Genomic DNA, 21,908 nt, shown 5'->3' with positions numbered 1-21,908 from the left:
TTCATGGTGAACTTGACTGAAGACTTAATATCTAAGCTTACGGGGCTTCCCATGCAAGGGATAAAATTCAGTAAGGAGGCTAGTATCTCGAATTTGGCTTTTAAAAAATTCTTGAAGATGAAAGCTAAAGAGAAAAACTTGGAAAAAAATGGAGACTTCTACAACCTGAAACAAATTAAGGTCATTTGGAGGGACATGTTGTCATGTATTTGTGAGTATTTTATTCTTGATGGTAGAGCAAAGAGAGTTCATAAATTTCACTTTTTTTTCCTAAATCATTTTAGGCACAAAAATAGGATCTCATTTCCATTTTACATGAAGTATTCTCTGCTTTAACACCTCTATGTTCATAGGAAGAAAGATTTCCATTATGTGCTTCATGAAGGTTTAATTTTACTTATAGAAAATTTCTATTAAAGGAAGGTCATTAAACCCTCTCTAGTTTTGGAGAAGTAGAAAGTGTCTAGCAAAGACCCTCATTCTAAGAGAATTAATGTTAAAAGTGATGAGGGCACTAGTGATAGCAAGAAAAAGGGTTTCAAATGAGAGAGTAATAAGAAAAATGTGGAGGAAATCATAGAGTCTGAGAATTTAGACAATGATGACAAAATGGAAATGGGGGACCATAGTTCCAACCTGGATGGATATTCTGGGAGCAAAGGGGTGTCGACTAGTAAAGATAATGTAGAGGGTAGCAAGGATAGAATTATTGATTCTAATGTTGGGTCGAAAGCTCTAGGGAGAGGATGAAGAGAAATAGAGTTTTTACCCCATCCATCCGAAGAGGAATGACAGAGAGGAGAAAATGGAGAAGGATACTAGTAATGAAAATGAGGGGAAAGACCTTGTTGCTAAGGACAATAACTTGAGTAAAGAGGAAAAAGAGGAGAGGACAGAGAAACAAGATATCAACATTGATATCCAGATCAATACAATTACTATTGCTATTGATTTTGTGATTAGGGTTGATGAAGAAGGTAGGGAAGATTCTCATGAAGAAAAATTATCCTTCATACTGCTAAGATTAAAGTGGAGGCTTCCCTTCAATGTGATTCTTGGCTTTACAATGAGATCATGGTACTCAAGAAAAAAGTTGGGGTTATGTAGAAAGAGCTAGAATATGAACATACCATGAGAGCTTAGCTGGAAATACAAATTGGAAACATCCCTAAAAATATCAAGGGATATGAGAAGGAGCTCCATTACTTAATAAAGGAAAGTGGACAAAGAATGGAACATGTAACTTCTAGTTTGTGTGCAGCAGTAGCCAGTTTGGGCAAGAAGAGAAATGAGGAGATAATGTCTCCAGATAATGTTGGGATGGGAAGTCCAGGAGGACCTAGTAAGAGAACTAGGTAGACCATGAGGACAAAGGTCACTGAGGCTCTTGAGGCTCTTGCTTTAGCTTCATTTGAAATTATCTAGAGTATGATAGAAGCAAGTAAAGAGGTGGCAAATATCATCAAAGAGCTGTTGTATGTGCTAGTCACGGGTGCTGGTTTGTTGGTTGTTGGTCTATGTGTTTTTTCTAGTTTTGTATTTTATTTTCTAGCTTGTTTAAAACTCAAGGTTCCAAGTCCTTATAAAACCTTGGCATTTTTATTTGGTTTAAACTTGTGGTTTTAGGTCCCTATAAAACCTGGATTTTTGTGTTGGTTTTATTTTTTCTTTAGGTTTTAGGTCCTTGTAAAACCTAGTGGTGCTTAATGTTTATATCTAGTTTATTGTAAAGGGTTTTGGGTCCCTTCTTCACCTTAATCTAAAACTCATCCAAGTCTCATGGTACACTATCAAATAAACACCAGCCAACAAGAATGGAGTCTCAACCAGCTAAACCAAAATTTAGGAGAACCATGACTCTTTCTTCCCTCTTATGGTGAGATTATTAGTTAGTCTTATAACTCTATAGTATCAACATGCTAGATTACATGTCTCGAATAGCCTAAGAATGTGGCTCTTCTACTACAAAATCTTAAGCTTTTGGTTACAGAGTCTGGAGATAGAGATCTTGTGAGATGTCACCAGGTCAAGAAAATTATCTTTGAGATTACCATCCCTACTTTGGAAAATGACAAAATCCAACTCAAGCCTTTGATTATCTAGTATCTAACATATCAACCTACAAAAATCTCCTAGAGCAATTTGGCTCACTATAGAAAGGATAAAGCAATATTTGAAAACATATTCTTGACCAGTTTACAATGTGGCATTTATTGTTTATAATCTATACAGATATATAACTATTCTATCTTATCTTATATTCTCTCTATTACAATATCTAAATTTAAATTTTCTTTTGTATTCTTGTGTGACTCTTCTAAAGTACGACCACTCTTGTTCACCTATGGCCATTGTCCATTTTATTTCCTTGTTTTTCTTTTTGTATTGGCCAATCACTTGATGATCTTCCTTTTAAGTCATTGTTTTCTACTCTCTTTGAAGTCATCTTTGGACTTGTGGTCATTGTCCATTTAAAAGTCTTGATGGTTTCTACTTTATTTGACATGTCATCTTTGGTATTTGTAACCTTATTGCCAGAATGTTTTATATCATTCTTTATTAGGAGATGGAATGCTATTATTGTAATGTCCTAGTTAAAATAATCAAATCTAATCCTTATAGCCCTCTTAACACTTATATCTAAATGAAAACAACACAAGATGCTAAATTTATAAACACGTCAACAACTTAATTTAGTGATTGTTTATATAGAAGCTATACATCACATTTACACAACAGATGGCATATATAACTCCCAATGTTCTTCTTATTGTGCTACAAAAATAACAACTATAATATCACGATCCCTTTGTTATTACAATAATTACTTTATTACATTCAAATGTTTTAACAAAACTGATCTCTTTTGTTCAGATGCACAATAATAGAAAATTGGCCTAATGTAGCATGGAGGGAATCCATGCCCAATGAATCTAAATTGCAAATTCTGTGAGTTTTATCTTTGAAATAATTTAAGGTTTTCATCTCGTCATCTCCTCATTCAAACAGAGGCATTCAAAATGGTTTCCTGGAAAAGATTTATGTATAATGTAAATGAAGATGTCATAAATGATGTGTTTTTTCTTTTGTATCCATTAAAATAATAATATTTTAGCTACAGATTAAACCTAAAACTTTGAATTTGATTACAAATTTTGGCTAGGAAGTCACAAATTAAGCTTGCCACTTTGAATTTGATTACATATTTTGGCTAGGAAAAATTATGCTTCTGAGACCTATGGCAGGAAAAATAGATCATTGATGACATAATGACTTGTTGGGAAGTTGGGAAGAGGACAAAAGAAAAGGTGGGAATATTGGTAATCAAGGATCATAGAAGCCACATGACTCATGCTAAAATTTGGTGCATTGGGGGTTGAACAATTGGTATCTCAGTAAAGACAAGTCTAAAAGTTTGAGGAATACTATGGTAGAATTGGGAGAGGATTTTTGCAAGCATGAATGCTAATGATATTCCTATTGGGGAGTATTGAGATATGATGATATGTTACATTCATGACTGAGTTTTTCATTGATGTCAATATAGCTATTTTATGTGGTATCTAATAGAATAACAACAGAAAGATCAAGTTGGTACAGATGACAAGTTGAGTATTCTAACTATCCGAGGTTATGGGAGATAGTTCTGAGTATCTAGTATATGAAGTTAATGTTACAAGAAGAAATGATAAGTTTGGAAAAATTTATGTAAGTTTTGGTGATGTCTATTTTGAGATAGTTTACAGAGGCATGTTTTGGTAAAATTGTTATATCTCTTAGCAAAATTGTTATTCTAAGAATCAAGGTTGAAGATATGAAGAAGACATGTTGGTGATTACATGGCTAAGCTTGATCATCATAATATTTCATGTGTGGAAAGTTATTCAAGTTGCAAGGTAGAAGATTAATGGTATCACTAAGTGTAACATGTTTTTAATGTGTCCTATAATGATTAATTGAGAAGGTCTAATAGCTGACTCAAGGAATTGTTTTGAGGACTCAGTATAAAGGAAGTAAATTTTCCTTTATCAAGAATGACATTAATTATATTGATGCAAAGTAATTTTAAGTAGAGAGAGAGAGAGAAGAATGTGAAGTTGAGCAAAGTGGAGTAGAAGTGAAGGAAACTTCATTGTCGAGGTTTTGCTGAGTGATCTGAGGTTGGTGACCTAGTCTACAAGGTTTGAGAGTGATTGGTTCAGTTTATAGAACAAAGGAAAGAAGAAAATAATAGTAAATTGCATGTTTGAGCAGTGAGCTCTTCTTGTTGTTGAAATTGCATGTTTGGGCAGTTGGCTCTTCTTGCATACATTATACTACAACTCCTAATAGGGTTGGAATCTCCTAATAGGGATTCAAAGTATCCTGATAGGGACTCAATGTACTAAATGTTGTAATAGACTCTGAGGTCCATCTTCTAACAAGAAATATTCATATTAGTACATCATCTTGTGGCGCATCATTCCCATAGGGGTTTTCCCTCTAATTATCTGGTGTAACTGTTTATGTGCATCTTATTATGGTTGCTTTTTACTTTGGTTGAATGGTTATGTTTAAAGATGATAAATGTTTTAATTCTTTGAAGATAAAGTTTAACAACTTTGGGAGATCATGGTGAGCAAAGATAGTCCTCAGTCAGATAATGGAAATTTTGACACAAAAGATAGAGACTCTTGGTGAGTTATTCGAAGAAGACATGAAGATAAAGGAAGGTATTGATATGGTTATGGAAATAGAAAAAGGATGTATGGAAATTTTTTCTTGTTGGATATGTAATGAGTTTGGTCATTATGCATCTGCATGTCCTAAGAAAATAAGGAAAAATAGAAAGAGTTCACTTTCTGATGAAGATGAAGAATTTAAAGCAAGTATGGAAAGATTCTTGAATGATTGCGATAAAGATAATGAGCTTGAATTGGTTAAGGAAAAGGAAGTATTAGAAGAGATGGGTATGTGTAGGATCATGGTGTGCCAAAAAGTGGAAATGTGAAAAAAATGGAGTTTGAACACATCTAAAAGTGCTTCAAAATTTGCTCTGACTTTTTTCCACCTATCTAGGTACCAAGCTTGGAAGGAAAGGCCGAGCCTTATCGAATATCCAATCTAATATCGAATATCTGATTATATATCGGATATCTGATAATTATATGCCATTATTATTATAATATTATAATAAAATAAAAACATTATATTATAACAGTATAATACATTATAATATAATATTATTAAATATAATAATATAATAATATTATAATATAATATTGTTATTAAATATATCATATAATAATATAATAATAATAATAATACTATAATAATATAATAATAATATTATAATATTATAATTGTATAATATTATACTATAATAATAATATTATATTATAATAATATAATATAATATTTAATATTATAATATATAGTAATGTAATATTATATATATATATATATATAAAATATAATATAATAATAAACAAGTATAATATATTGTAAAATATAATAATATAATATAATATAATACATTATAATAATATAATAATATAATACAATATTTAATATTATAATATATATTAATGTAATATAATATATATATAATATAATATATATATATAATATAATATAAAAATATATAAAATATAAGTGAATATAATATTTCAAAGCTATATGTTATATGTTATATGTCTTATATATAAAATATAAGATATGCGGGCAATTAGATATTCGATATAATATCGGATATCCGATACTTGTAGCATTACATTAAAAAAAAAACCAGACCCACGGGCCCTTATTTCTCACATTTTGGGGGCCAGTATTAGTGCGCGACCAGATATCGGATATCGGATATTAAGGTATGCTTTTTAAAAAAAAAAAAAAAATTTTTAATCTAAATTTGATATATTTTAGCATGATTTTTTTTGTTTTAGTTGAATCTAGGGTTTTTTTGAAAAAAAAGGTTTTTAAAAATATATATTACGTTTTGCAATTCAATAGGAATGGCTGATCAGAATGATGACACTGAGGCAGGGAATAATATTCCTCGTAACCCCCCACCAAACGATCCTCTACCCCCTCAAATCCCTCCTCAAGTCGAGGATTTTATAAATGAAAATCTCAACGAGTTGAGAGGTTTGCATAGAACATATAATAATGTACCCACATTAGCTCCTATGTTATCCACGTTAAACACCATAGTGGATAACATTGAAACCCTTACAAACCAACAAAATGCCGCTCTTCATTGGCGTGATCAAATGCATGAGATATTTGATGATGGTTTGGATTATGATGAGGTTGCGGCTCTCAATATAAGAAAAGACAATTTGGCTAGCCTTTTTGTGAACCCGAAAACGGGTTTACCAGTTGACCCAAAAAAATCCAAACTATCGATTAAATGGTGCACAAATGACGTGATACATGCAAACTTTTGGGATCATTGGTGGATAGTCTTTGATATCCCTCCACATGGAAATTTAGACATACCATTTTATTTCTTTAGAAAATTATATGTTAAATTTGTGTTGAAACTTAAAGTGAACTATTAGAGCATGAAGCCCAACATGGGCTTAGGACTAGGAGCTCCTCAAGATAGACCCTCTTCCCAGTGGAAGAAAACTGGCACTTTTGTCCCCCCCACTGATATCTCCCCTCCTCCTTGAGTGCAACATCCAGATATTATGATAGAGGCTAGCTCTTAGACTATCAAAGCCATTCATAGGCTGAGTAGCCTAATGATATCTCAGGCTAGGTCAATCTTGCCTCCTCATGTTGATGATGCTGGTCCTAGTTCATCATCGGCTAGCTCATGACATGTTTGTGTGCCTCACACTTGCATTATGTGCAAGAATATTTGCTTGGGTCCCATAGGTGATCTTCTTGAGTATCATTTTGTATTAGACGAGGATACACCAGACACACTGTAGAGGCTATAGACCCTGATGCGAGAGAGGAGGGGAATGCAGAGGCATGGACTCCTTCGGCGTTGGTATGTGTATATATATTTTTGTTATGACATATGTGATTTAAAGTTATTTTAATTTTTAAACCATATTGACTTTTATATGTATGTGATCTTCATTCATGTTTAGTTGATGACCGACGAGGAGCTCAAACAGATTGATGATGCCACGCTCTCGACCATTTCATTTGGCCTTGAGACATCTACGGTACATTATTTTGTGTTCACATTTTTTTTTCTATTTGATATTTTAGCATATATGGTTGCTAATATTTCTTTTATCTTGCAGGTAGCACTTGTCCCGAAGAGACAAAGTGCAGAGGGTGAGCCAACACGCATTGAAAAAGGAAAGGTAATTAAGCGCTTTCTATTTAATTAAATATCGATGCATTCTTGTAAAATATTTGTGGTAATCCCATTTAATTACATTATTTATTGTATATAGGGCGTCGCTACTGGTGATGAGCCTGTACAGATTCTGCGTTGTAGACCATCAGGGATTCCATTCGCACTGAGAGCCCCATTGTATGTATAAGTATCATTTATTTTTTATTATCCTTATCTTCATGAATAAATTCAAAACTGATTTCCATGATATTAACAACTACTATTTTGTATCTCATAGGAGACTCCTAGTGCACATGAGGTCCGACGGGAGAGTTACGTAGATTTGATGACACGACCACTCACTCCTGAGGAGGAGCCTACAATAGTAAGTTGTAGTTTGAATTCATGATTAAATATGTTATAAATTTAGCATGCTATGAATTATAATGTTATAGTTTAAAATATAGATTCATCTGACAAAGGTATTTGAACATATACAACCCACAACCAGAGAGGTACCATCATTGCCGAGGGCATAAGAGAGGACTCCTGACCGGTGCAGGAGGTCGAAGAGAGAGGTATTTATTATGAAATTTTGATAGAATTAATCTCCATTACAAAAAAGATCATTATGCATTTGAGTAATTCAATGTTAGATACGTAGAATCATATAAATTTAGTAGTCTAACTTTGGGTTTTCCTTTTTTTGTTTATGTAGGAGGCATCTGATCCACCTAGTGCAGCGAAGAGGTTACATTTTGATCATCCACCAGCACCCTAGCATAGTATAGTTGGTGTAGGATGCATCATGAGACATTTTGAGATGGTATATGCCACATTGTATACAAAAACATTGATATTATACACATTCTGATGGCATGATTAGCCACATTTTGTATATGGATCTATGTATTTTGATATATATTTGAGTACTTTGTCTATGGATACATGATATTTGATATATATTTGTGTAAAATTTTGTCTATGGATACATGTATTTTGATTTATATTTTTGTCATTTATGTGCACAATGATATACATATTAATTTAGTATCTAGTATTGTTCAATTTATCCTGGATCATGTGTCATGCCCTAAATTTTACCATTAAAAACACAAATTTTTTTTTTTTTTTTTTTTTTTTGTAGCTTATGAAGTCGCATAAGAAATTATATATTGTAAAACAAGGTTATCATTGAATAGGAGTTCAAGACTCATGTGGATAGTGTCATCCGGTTGTAACATTTTAATCACAGGTGGTTTTCAAATAGATTGGATGACAGTCTAGTTCAAGTTAGCATCACAAGTCAAAAGAGAAAGTTCAAGATACAACACTCTTAAATTAGTGAGGTAATTCATATCCTAACAAGCCTTTGATACTAATATTCTATTAGGGTCTGTCAGTTGTATCATATGGACTAGTTCATGATTCTAGCATGTAAGGGAAGGGGATCATAATTACTTATTATCCTCATTACCAATGTACACACATTCATTAATCATTACAATATATATTAATGTGAGAATTACTATATGGTGTGGAAGTGTAGTATATCTTAATTGATTAAACACACGTATCTAGAGAATTTATATTTAGTACTCATCACATGAGCACCCTTAGTCAAATAAGAAAATATACACTTATCTACCACACTATATTGGATCTAACCATTGGAAATTAGAATAGATATGCCCCAAAGGTAGCTTCGAAGTCTACATGATGGAGAAGGGGCGACTTGTATTGATAGTATCCATCATTCAACACATACTATACACAACTTATGGAATAAACAATTTGTTTTATGTGCCAAATGTGTATCATGTGCTTGCATCCATATCTTACTAGTTATAGGTCCTCTCGAAGATTGGACCAATACTGAGTCATTTTCTCCCTCTTTACTCTATTTAGTCATCCTTATGCATTCTATCAACATTGCTTCCTCACCAAACTAGCACTCACTACAGTTTCCTAAACACAAAAATTACTATTTCAATACATAAATTAAACTCACTCTAACAAAAGACAATTACTAACTATCTAGCTCATCAACTACTAACTAATCTAGCTACATTGCCATGCTTTTACATTTACTATTTTAATTACTATAATTACTATACTATTACATTATTACATCTAATTATTCACCATAAGCTTACTTTCTCACTATCAATATTATTATTATCAAAGCATGTTAAGATTCAAAGTAGTTTCATAGTACAAATTAGTAAGCACATAAAATGAGGAACTCTTAGTAAGTCTAAGGGCCAATTCAAAGTACTTAACTCAATAATAATTCACAATCAGTATTTAAACACATCCTACTACATCATCATATTGAGTGTGTCAATTTAAATTTGTTAGATGAATTGTTTATGCAAGGATTAGGTGCAAGCATATAAATAAGTTTTGTATGTAACATACCTTGTCATTCTGACATATATGTATTCATCATTTCATGCAACTAACGTAGTAAAATGTGGTGTACATGAATCATATTCTCATTAGTTATATACATAGGGTACATGAGCTAACGAGCTACCTCTAATGACATGCCTATTGACCCTTATTACATACTAGCTAACTAATGCTTTATTCCTACACTACATTTTCAAATTGGTATATATATTCTATCAACTTTGATATTCTACTAATATCTTCAATTGAATCCACAACATTCATTATCTAACTAACATTCCCTCAAGCCAAATATAAAATTCACTTGACATTAAATCCAACATCTACACAGGTTTGTCATGCATTCAATTCTATCTAGTAACTCTTATCTATCAATGTGCTTTATTGACTAGATAAAACTAGATTTGAGTTATTATTTTAATCCACCATCCATCCTTATCCTTGATTCTCCAATCCCATCATCCTGACAACTTACTTCATATTAACCCTATTATATCTACATCCAACTATCCTAATTTATAGTCTTAACACTAATTTAATTAAACCCTCCGTACTTAACATCATGTTCAATTATATATGCATTCTCGTAATCTTATTTATTTAATTTAATTTAATTTCCTATATTGAGCTTTTCCATTACCATATGGTTTAATTGTTACATGTTTCTAGATGAGCCCCTTGATATAAACATTACCCTTAAACTAAGCTCAAATACACTAAGTGTCATTATCCTCTACTCAAGACTTGAAATGATTAAATAATTATCTGATAAAAAAAATAAAATCTAAAGGGTGAATCTCCTATCTATCTTAAATCCTCATCATTCCCTAACTCTTACCAAGGCCACATTTCTTCCTACACGTGGTCCCCACAAGGTCCCATGTGGGTCATGTGTAGAATTTTGACTAATCCAAGCCTTAGGACATCTTTTTCCCATCCCTCCAATCAGCAATCCTAATGTGAACAAGTCATATTAAATGTCAACTTGACATTCTCCTAGGTACACATCCCTTGGGATTGCTATCCCACTCCCCCTTAATTTCAAGTCGACTACTTATGCTTGGGAACACATGACTATTGCTACAAGAAATTTCAAGTCGACTACCTATGCTTGGGAACATGTGACCATTGTTGTAAGGAGGGGATGACTAATGCATAAGACAAGGATGTGACATAAACCCTTTCTCCTATGCACCCAAGTATATTAATGGGGATGAAACCCCTTTTCAAGGAGGCAAGCTCAAGGATAAAAGTTTTGACATGACATGTCAGAATGAATGTCAGATTTAACAATACGCCTTGGGGAGTGGAGAATTTTTTTTGCATTATGATGGCTTAGGAAATGTTGGGGGCTACTCTAGAAGGGCGGTCAAGATCAATTTTGGCTTTTATTTTATTTTTGAGTTAAATATTTAAATTTGTCATATTCTCTAACATGCACACTAATATGCCTTTATTTATTTAATTACTAATTTATTATTTGAGTGTTGGATGTGATGTCGAGGTCACAAGATTGTAATGTGTACCATTCTGTCACTTAGAAAATATATTAGTCTAGGACACTCATTCGTCTCTATATGCTATTATTATTATTTTTTTTATTGGATAGCAGTCTAGAATTTGGGAATATTCTTTAATATTTTATTGCTCTGTATTAAGGAAGGGATTTATTTTCCTTTACCATACATTTTCCAGAGAGGAAAATGCATGCCTACAACAATGTATCTCATAGATTTTATTATGTCTTCTCTTACAACAAACTTCATTTTGTTATATCATGAAATTAATTTGATGATTTCTTGGCTTAGAATTGAATTAATCTTGGTAATTAAAATCAATGTTATCCATGCATGTGATATGAACATAAAATTTTCCTTCCAAATTATTGAGTGCACAACAAGATTGTAAGCAATCTACTAAGTTTTAAATTTATACAATCAATGGTATCACATAACATCTATGGATTGTTATTATCAACTATTCATTTACAATACCACAAGGAGAAAACTTTCTTTCACATTTTCAAATGATAACAATGATGTCAAAGTGAATCTGTGACTTATACCAATTCTTTCATAACAATATAAACTCCAAATGAAACATGCATATACAACCTTATCAATTATTTCCTCTACACATACATTAGGTAACAATGATACAATCTCCTTCCATCACAATGGGGCAACATAAGGGACTTTTCAAAATCATAAGGAACATGAACATTGAAAGATATGGATAATGAGTAGCATGAACATTGTCCAACATGATCGTTGAGAACATGAACAAGTTGGTGAATCCTCCTTCACAAATGAGGGCACAATGCCAATTTTTCTCATCCAACATCAATCTGCAAGATGATCATTGCAAGCCATTTCCATTGCTCCCTTGGACACAAATTTGCATATGCAACACAAAAAAAAAACAAGGACCATGGGTGCTTTCCACCCAACCATAGGCCTTAAAGAGACCACCCCCACACTAGGGAACAAGGCTCAAACTGGTATACACATACAATCTTTCAAGGCATAAAAATTACATTTCAAACTTGAACAATTTCTCTGCAAGGCTATTTCACAATGGCGTCACAGATGGAACCATAAACATAGGGTGAAGGTGTGTTCTAAAATGGAGACTTGCCATACCAAACCATATCTGCAATAAACAATTTTCATGCCCTCTCGGGGCTATCATAATTCAAAAAATTTCATGCCCTCTCGAGGCTATCATAAATCAACAATTTAATGCCCTCTCAGGGCCTCCACATTTCCTCCTCCAAACCCACTACCATCAACTGTAACTCCTCAAACTTCCTTTCTACACCATACTTTCCTTATGACCCCCAACAAGATATGAATGGTTATGGCATACAATGGAGCCCATACTCCAAGGTTCTCAATAAATTTTTTGAACCCAACTTGAGCCCTTCACCCTGGACTTCTCTTCCCTTCCCACAAGGGTGAGTGTAAGTCCCACACCCATAACAACACTCAAGCACAAAACAAGAAAACAAAACCAAGTAGAAATAAAACAAGAAATTTTCAAGAGCACATCACATTTTCACAACACAATAACAACACCCATAATACAACAAGGAAATAGAGGAAATCCAAACCTCATACTCACAATACTCCACACAATACAACAAGATGCACAATGGTGTCATACTAATCTACATGGAATGAACACCATTCAAGCACTCACATGAATGCTACTCCACAATGTAATCCAATGCATACTCCATTGATAAACTCCACACTTACATATTTGCTTAACCATGCTAAAAGAAAGAAATGGAAAAGAAGCAAGTTTGAGATACCAACCTTGGTCCAAGCTAGGGTAAGGATAGTTTTAGTAGAGCTCCCCTAATCTCCCTCCAAAACTTAACTGTCTCTAAAATTAGAGAGTGGGTAGACACCCCACTAGTTTGGCCAAGACCCTCTAATAAAGCCTTCCCACTAACTTATTTTAGCAAAAACACTAAGCCACTACTTCTTACAAACTTGTCTCCTCTAACGGTTCATTGATAGCCTTCATGAGCTTTGAGTTATGACCCTCAAAATATTGACCTCAAAATGCACTTAGAGCACCTTGGAGACTCCTCGGTATGGGGTGGTTGTGGACGATGGATGGTCTCCGTGTCCAGAACAAGGGTGTCACTAAGGTTCACCTGCCCACTCGAAGCTAATGGCACTGACAATTCGATGCCAAGATTAGTGGTTTCAAAGTTACACTGTGGTGCACCTATGAACTGAGGCACACTACGAGTTTTGGCATTGAGCAAGATCGCTGCGTCGAATCCAAATGGAATGTGATCTCTCAAAAATGAGAAAGATTATTTTAGGTCTCAGCATCACTGTCCTGTAGCATTCCATAGTTCATCGATAGCCCTCACGAGGTCTGAGTTATGACCCTCGAAAGATCAACCTCAAAATGCACTTAGAGCACCTTGGAGACTGCTCGGTACGGGGTGGCTGCAAATGATGGATGGTCTCCATGGATGGAACAAGGGTGTGACTAGGGTTCACCCGACCATCCAAAGCTAATGGAATTGATGATTCAATGCCAAAATTAGTGGTTTCAAAGTTACGCTGTGGTGCACCTATGAACTGAGGCACACTACGAGTTTTGGCATTGAGTGAGATCGCTGTGCCGAATCCAAACGGAATGTGATCTATCAAAAATAAGATAGGTTATTTTAGGCCTCAGTATCACCATCCTGAAGCATTTGACAGTTCATCGATAGCCCTCACAAGCTTCAAGTTATGAACCTTGAAAAATTGACCTCGAAATGCACTTAGAGCACCTTGGAGACTCCTTAATACGGGGTGGCCGCAAATGATGGATGGTCTCCGTGGCCAGAAAAAGCATGTGACTAGGGTTCACCTACCCATCCAGAGCTAATGGCACTGACCATTCGATGTCAAGATCAGCGGTTTTAAAGTTACACTATGGCGCACCTATGAACTGAGGCACACTACGAGTTTTGGCATCGAGCGAGATTGCTGTGCCAAATCCAAACAGAATGTGAACTCTCAAAAATGAGATAGGTTATTTTAGGCCTTAGTATCATTGTCCTGTAGCATTTGACAGTTCATCGATAGCCCTCATGAGCTTCGAGTTATGACCCTCGAAAGATTGACCTTGAAATGCACTTAGAGCACCTTGGAGACTCCTCGGTACGAGGTGGCCACAAATGATGGATGGTCTCTATGGCTGGAACAAGAGTGTGACTAGGGTTCACCCACCCATTCGAAGCTAATGGTGCTGATGATTCGATGCCAAAATTAGCGATTTCAAAGTTACGTTGTGGTGCACCTATGAACTGAGGCACACTACGAGTTTTGGCATCGAGCGAGATCGCTGTGCCAAATCCAAACGGAATGTGATCTCTCAAAAATGAGATAGGTTATTTTAGGCCTCAGTATCACCGTCCTGTAGCATTTTACAATTCATCGATAGCCCTCACGAGCTTCAAGTTATGACCCTCGATAGATTGACCTCGAAATGCACTTAGAGCACCTTGGAGACTCCTCAGTACGGGGTGGCCGCAAATGATGGATGGTCTCCGTGGTCAAAACAAGAGTGTGACTAGGGTTCACCCGCCCATTTGGAACTAATGGCACTGACAATTTGATGCCAAGATCAACAGTTTCAAAGTTATGCTATGGTGCAGCTATGAATTGAGGCACACTGCGAGTTTTGGCATCGAGCGAGATTGTTGTGCCGAATCCAAACGAAATGTGATCTCTCAAAAATGAGATAGGTTATTTTAGGCATTAGTATCACCATCTTGTAGCATTTGATAGTTCATCGATAGCCCTCATGAGCTTCGAGTTATGACCCTCGAAAGATCAACCTCAAAATGCACTTAGAGCACCTTGGAGACTCCTCGGTACGGGGTGGTCGCAAATGATGGATGGTCTCTGTGGTCAAAACAAGGGTGTGAATAGGGTTTACCCACCCATTCGGAGCTAATGGCACTAACGATTTGATGCCAAGATCAGCGGTTTCAAAGTTACGCTGTGGTGCACCGATGAACTGAGGCACACTGTGAGTTTTGGCATCGAGCGAGATCACTGTGCCGAATCCAAACAAAATGTAATCTCTAAAAAATGAGATAGGTTATTTTAGGAATCAGTATCACCATCCTATAGAATTTGACAATTCATCGATATCCCTCACGAGCTTCAAGTTATGACCCTGGAAAGATCAACCTCAAAATGCACTTAGAGCACCTTGGAGACTCCTCGGTACGGGGTGGCTACAAATGATGGATGGTCTTCATGGTTGGAACAAGGGTGTGACTAGAGTTTATCTGACCATCCAAAGCTAATGGCATTGATGATTTGATGCCAAGATCAACGGTTTCAAAGTTACGTTGTGGTGCACCTATGAACTGAGGCACACTGTGAGTTTTGGCATTGAGCAAGATTACTGTGCCGAATCAAAATGGAATGTGATCTCTCAAAAATGAGATAGGTTATTTTAGGGCTTAGTATCACTATCTTGTAGCATTTGATAGTTCATGAATAGCCCTCACGAGCTTCGAGTTATGACCCTCGAAAGATCGACCTCGAAATGCACTTAGAGCACCTTGGAGACTCCTTGGTACGGGGTGGCCGCAAATGATGGATGGTCTTCGTGGCCAAAAAAAGGGTGTGACTAGGGCTCACCTACCCATCCAAAGCTAATGACACTGATGATTCGATGCCAAGATCAGCGGTTTCAAAGTTATGCTGTGGTGCACCTATGAACTGAGGCACATTGCGAGTTTTGGCATCGAGCGAGATCGCTGTGCCGAATCCATACAGAATGTGATATCTCAAAAATGAGATAGGTTATTTTAGGCCTCAACATCACCATCCTGTAGCATTCAATAGTTTATCGATAGCCCTCACGAGCTCCAAGTTATGACCCTCAGAAGATCAACCTCAAAATGCACTTAGAGAACCTTGGGGACTCCTCGGTAGGGGGTGGCCACAGAAAATAGAGGGTCTCCATGGTTGGAAAAAGGGTGTCAATAGGGTTCACCCACCCACCTAGAGCTAATGGAATTGACAATTCAAACAGTTCTAGCCGTTAGGAGTTAGATTTTGAAAATTTGTCAAGAAAATTGCAAAAGTTGCTAAGCAACTTTTTGCAATTTTTGTGCTAAGACAAGTTTTATTGCAAATTTGATTGCAAATAGACTCTACAAACTCCTAGGGACCCTAATTATGTTCTAAACATCTAGACTTACCTAAAAAACACAGAATTTACCAAAAATTCACTTTATTGGACCAATTGATGGCCAAGGCTTATAGTTGCACCATGGGGTATTGTGTCCATTACAAATGTGGATGGTCACAGGGAGATCATTAGATCTATCCCTAGACCTTATTACATCAAAAAAATAAAAATGATTTGGTGCTTTGCACTAGTGTTCCCTATATTTCATAAAATTTAAACTATAGAGTTTCCTTCCAAAATGCTCATGTAGCCATTACATTCAAAATTTTAAGTGACTTATTGAATGTTTCAACTTATGAAATGACTTGAGATTATTATGAGACTTTATTAGGACCTATGTAATGACTCACTTACCCTATGCAAACCTAGACATTACTAAAGTTCAAATCTCATGGTCCTTTACAACTTTTCAATATGAAAGTCTTTCAAAACATTATACAATATTATGACTCTTTATGCTTTCAAATGCAATGATTGGTTTCAAAATGGAAGAAATCAAGTATTCTAATTGTTCATCTGTACTTTCTAAATTTTTCTTGTTTGATTAGTTTGATAAAAATAGTTTTAATAATCATAATGTTAGCTTTATGTCAAATAAGGAAAAAAACCAAATTTGTAATAAGATATTCGCAAGCAATTATCTTTCATATAGTTATAAATGCTCTTAAAATTGTCCTTATAGCCTTGTATCACATGCAAATGTGATTTGCAAGAACTTGTTCAATATCTTCCTCTTATAATTTCTTACAAAGAACCTACCAAAATACAAATTAGAATGTGCAACTAATTTAACCTATCTTTTTCATTATTACAAAAACCATATATAAAAAAAGTTCACATTTTACATCATAATACATCATAAATCTTAGGAATTCTCCCCAATACCACCCCCCAACTCTTTATGATGTACCTACATTCCAATATCATAAAAAAATTAGTAACTTATTGTATTAAACAAGATAATCATTAGTTCATTGAATCATTATGAAGAAAATAACATAAGAAGTAAATATACCTAGTCGAGTGTTCCAATAGGGTCCTCTCTCTATTTTAGGGTCTCCAATAGGGCTTCATGATCAACATTAGCAATAGTAAAAATTTCTTTTACTTTTGGTCTTCTTTGATGCTTCAAAAACTTGACATTTGTTGCTATAATAAGATGCGAATATATGAGAATTATTTTGTGCTTTCGATAGTCTTCAAATGTAGGAATTTTGTTCCTTCTAAGCATGTATTTTTGTAGCCATGTTCTAGCGACAACCACTGAACTAGTAGGATATGTGAATCCATCATCATCTGTGATTGGTTGTGCAAGTTTTTGTTTACCTCTTACACAATGTGCTAACCAATAATCATATTTCTCATCATTCCCTTGTGGTGCAACCAATCCAAAGACATGTCCTGGCTGAAATAGATCTGATAGATGGTTATGCTCAAGTGAACTTTCCATGTCATCATTTCTGATAGAGTATATGATAGACAATGGAGTAAGATAATGTGGAGCCCATGTGTCCACCCACTCACTTGACTCATAGTGATCCCAATCACACTGAAAACAACTAGAACAAAGAAAGCTAGCTATCGTGGCCAAATGGTCCATGTACTAGAATCAGAGCTCTGGAATGAATGCATTTTTGATGAGTCTCTCACTGTAGCACAATCTAATCTACCGGCTACGGACCCTTCCTCAACCAACCAAAAGAACCTGCGTACCAGTGAATCAAGAATCCCCCCCTGTGATAATGCTAAACTACACCAATCAAAAATGCTACGAGCATCAACAAGCTCTGCTGCTGAAATCTTCAGTTGCTCCTTGATTAGAGCTCTCTTCACACATGTCCCTACTCCATCATGTTCCCCTTTTCGATGGCCGAACTCAAAAAAACTCCAAGTATGAGGTACCCCTCTCTCTACATGCATCCTACACAACAAATAAAACATGTGAGCATTCTTGAATTGACCTGTACAATTATCTGACCAAATGATATGTCTGTCCATAACACTTGCATGCTCATGTAAAAAATCAAAATAATTCTTGAAACAATGTTGCACAAACTCGTGAGAGCGAGATCTATCATCACTCATATAAAAATGATACTCTCTTATTATCTTTCGATTATCTTCCACACTATCAGGGGTATGGCTATATGTTATGTGAACAAAAATAAAAATCTAAATAGAGTTGTAATACTGAGATTGTGTCTCATTTTGAGGTTGCAATGTGTAGTTCTCAGCAAAATCAACAACTGATATTATAGTGCCAATGGGAAAAGTCTCCTTGCACATTCTAAATTGTTCATCCAACAACTAAGACCTGTGACTATGTCTTGCATACTTGTAAAAAAGGTTTGCCTTGAAATCTGAAATGAAACTAGCCAAACTGATATCTTTTACAATTAATTCACATCTAGAGCTCTCACCTCCACTCTTCAATGTGTATTTCACCATTTTATATACCTTTTTTTTCACTATTTTCATTCCAAGATCTTGTTCGCACCCCTCATGGAAACATGTGTCAAACTTGGATAAGCCACCACATTCTGAACACTTCTCATTTAAGCAAGCATTTCTATAAAAGAAACAACCATCAACTCTATGACATAAAAGTTGATCTAGCAAGTCTCTTGATGATTTTGGAAGCTCACTAGCACCACAATCCTCCAACATTTTTTTACTATGCAAAGTAGAACGGATGGAGCGTAATAGTTCATATTGCATAGAAAACTCAACATGATATTTGCGACATGTATTTTGAATTTTGAGTGGCACATAATAAAATGGCTTCAAAGATTCAAAACCCCTTTTTGATATATGAAGACTTGGATGAATCTCTCTAAATTGTTTGAACAACATAGTTTGACTTACCTCCAAATAGTGTTTAGGATGTGGCATGCGGTCTCTGATGCCAATTCTCAACTTTAACACATCTTTAGCATTGGGTGATACTCGTGAGTTAGAGTGCCAAAATTGTGTAATTTCTTCCTTCACATCATCGATTAGCTTATTATCAAAATGTGGAATTCTCCCACCAAATGCCCATGTTTCATTTTGAAGAGGATCATCAATTTTCTCTCGTCAACTAAGTGCTCTTCTCAAAGTAGTACGATTTAGATTCAAATCAATACAAGTTTGTCTCATATATCTACTCTTTCTCAAATGATGACTTACCAAAGAGGTTGTAATAACCCTTCGAGCAGCTCTGTTATCCTTCTCCCTACTATTTTTCCCAATGCTATTGAGAGCACTGAAAAGATTCTTCACAATAATGACATTTCTTTCCAACTTTTTATTGACACAAATCTTCAATTTGGAAAGCATAGGTCTCATCTTTTGCATATTTAATAAGTGCATGAAAAGCTAACATTGCTCTACCACTGTCTTGTTGCCGAAAAACATTTGATATAGTCTTGAAGCCCATAACCGAATGTTCTTTCTGATTTTTTCCCTTCCAAACTAGTAATAATCATTTCATAAATTTGAATTATCCATTTTGATGTTTTAGAACCTTCATGTCAATTATAATTAGGAGATATGTAACATTCTTGTGCATTAGGTTCCTGTACATTGTCATGTTCGACATGGTCAATTATGCAATTTGGATTATGACTTGGTAGCATTTCATCTTCAAAATTTTCATTCTCTAAATTTTCAATTTTGGCATTATCATTTTCAATAGGTACATTTTCATTCCCCAAATGTATATATTCATTATCTGACTCTATGATTTCACCTTCAACTAATTCATCGTCAACTTGACTAATATTTAACATACCTTATCTTTTTCTTCGGTGTTCCATTTTGTCTCTTTCCCTATATGCTGCAATGTCTTCATTGGATATCTTCCTTTTGCGATTATCCTTTCGACTATTGCTGCTCCCCATTGAGATGACAAATTTGAACACCTAAGGTTATATTTTTAAATTTTTATCGATTGGTTGGGCCCCAAAATGCACTTTTTTGAAAAACTCGTGAAAAAATATTGAAAAAGTGATGTTGTCGAGTCTGCAGGGACAGGGTTATGTTGGAAACTGGTGCCGGGAGAAATTGGATATCCGATTCAAAATTGGATATCCAATTTTCTCCAATGACATTTGGAGGGAAAATAACCTTTGCTATAATAGTATTAATATTAGAATAATTGGTTTATTAGTATTAATATATACTATCAATATTATTATTATACATATAATAGTATTCTTATTATTACTATAGATATAATAGTATTAATATTTAGTGTTTATTTATATTATTATTATTATGCTACAATAGTATTTATATATATATATTAATACTATGCCATAACAGTATTAATATATATATTATTATTATAGCTATAATAGTATTATTATTATTACTATAGATATAATAGTATTAATATTTAGTTTTTATTTATATTATTATTATTATTATGCTATAATAGTATTAATAGTATATAAATATGTCATCATTTAATGGGTAAAAGGGGGTCATAGGTTAACCTATGACCCCCTTTGACCCATATTAACGATTCTAATATGTCCCTAGGGGTCCTAGGACACCTAGAGACATATCTCATCATTTAATGGCTCGTGGGGGATCATAGGTAAACCTATGACCCCCTTACACACATATTAACCATTCTAATATGTCTTTGGGGGTCCTAAGACCCCTAGGGACATATATCGCCATTTAATGGGTCAAAGGGGGTCATAGGTCAACCTATGACCACTTTGACCAATATTAACCATTCTAATATGTCCCTAGGGGTCTTCGAACCCCTAAAGACATATATCTTCATTTAACGGGTCATGGGGTCTCATAGGTCACTCTATGACCCCCTTTGACCCATATAAACCATTCTAATATGTCCCTAGGAGTCCTAGGAACCCTAGAGACAATCTCGTCAGTTAATGTGTTTTGGGGGGTCATAGGTCAACCTATGACCCCCTTTCACACATATTAACCATTATAATATGTCCCTAGGGGTTCTAGGACCCCTAGAGACATATGTCATCATTTAATGGGTCTAAGGGGGTCATAGGTCACCCTATGACCCCCTTTGACCCATATTAACCATTCTAATATGTCCCTAGGGGTCCTAGGACCCATAGGGACATATCTCATCATTTAATGGGTCGAAAGGGGTCATCGGTCACCCTATGACCCCCTATGACCCATATTAACCATTCTAATATGTCATCATTTACGGGGTTGAAAGGGGTCATAGGTCACCCTATGACCCCCTTTGATCCACATTAACCATTCTAATATGTCCCTAGGGGTCCTAGGATCCCTAGGGTCATATGTCATCATTTAATGGGTCAAAAGGGGTCATAGGTCACCTTATGACCCCCTTTGACCCATATTAAACATTCTAATATGTCCCTAGGGGTCTTAGGACCCTTAGGGACAAATGTATATGTCTTTAGGGGTCCTAGGACCCCTAGGGACATATGTCATCATTTCATGCATCAAAGGGGGTCATAAGATGACCTATGACCCCCTT

At 35.1% G+C, this 21,908-nt stretch overlaps 1 pseudogene; it reads left to right on the top strand.

Annotated features, from left to right (window-relative positions):
- Positions 1-805: 805 nt before the first annotated feature.
- LOC149556672 (lysine histidine transporter 1-like) overlaps positions 806-21,908 on the top strand; it is a 148,145-nt pseudogene continuing 127,042 nt past the window's right edge.

The sequence above is a fragment of the Cupressus sempervirens genome, chromosome 5, assembly GCF_028749045.1.
Source record: "Cupressus sempervirens isolate cs-2001-9-10 chromosome 5, ASM2874904v1, whole genome shotgun sequence".
Taxonomy (NCBI): Eukaryota; Viridiplantae; Streptophyta; class Pinopsida; order Cupressales; family Cupressaceae; genus Cupressus; species Cupressus sempervirens.
Note: the sequence above shows the minus strand (reverse complement) of the source record. Positions and strands in the feature narration are given on the sequence as shown.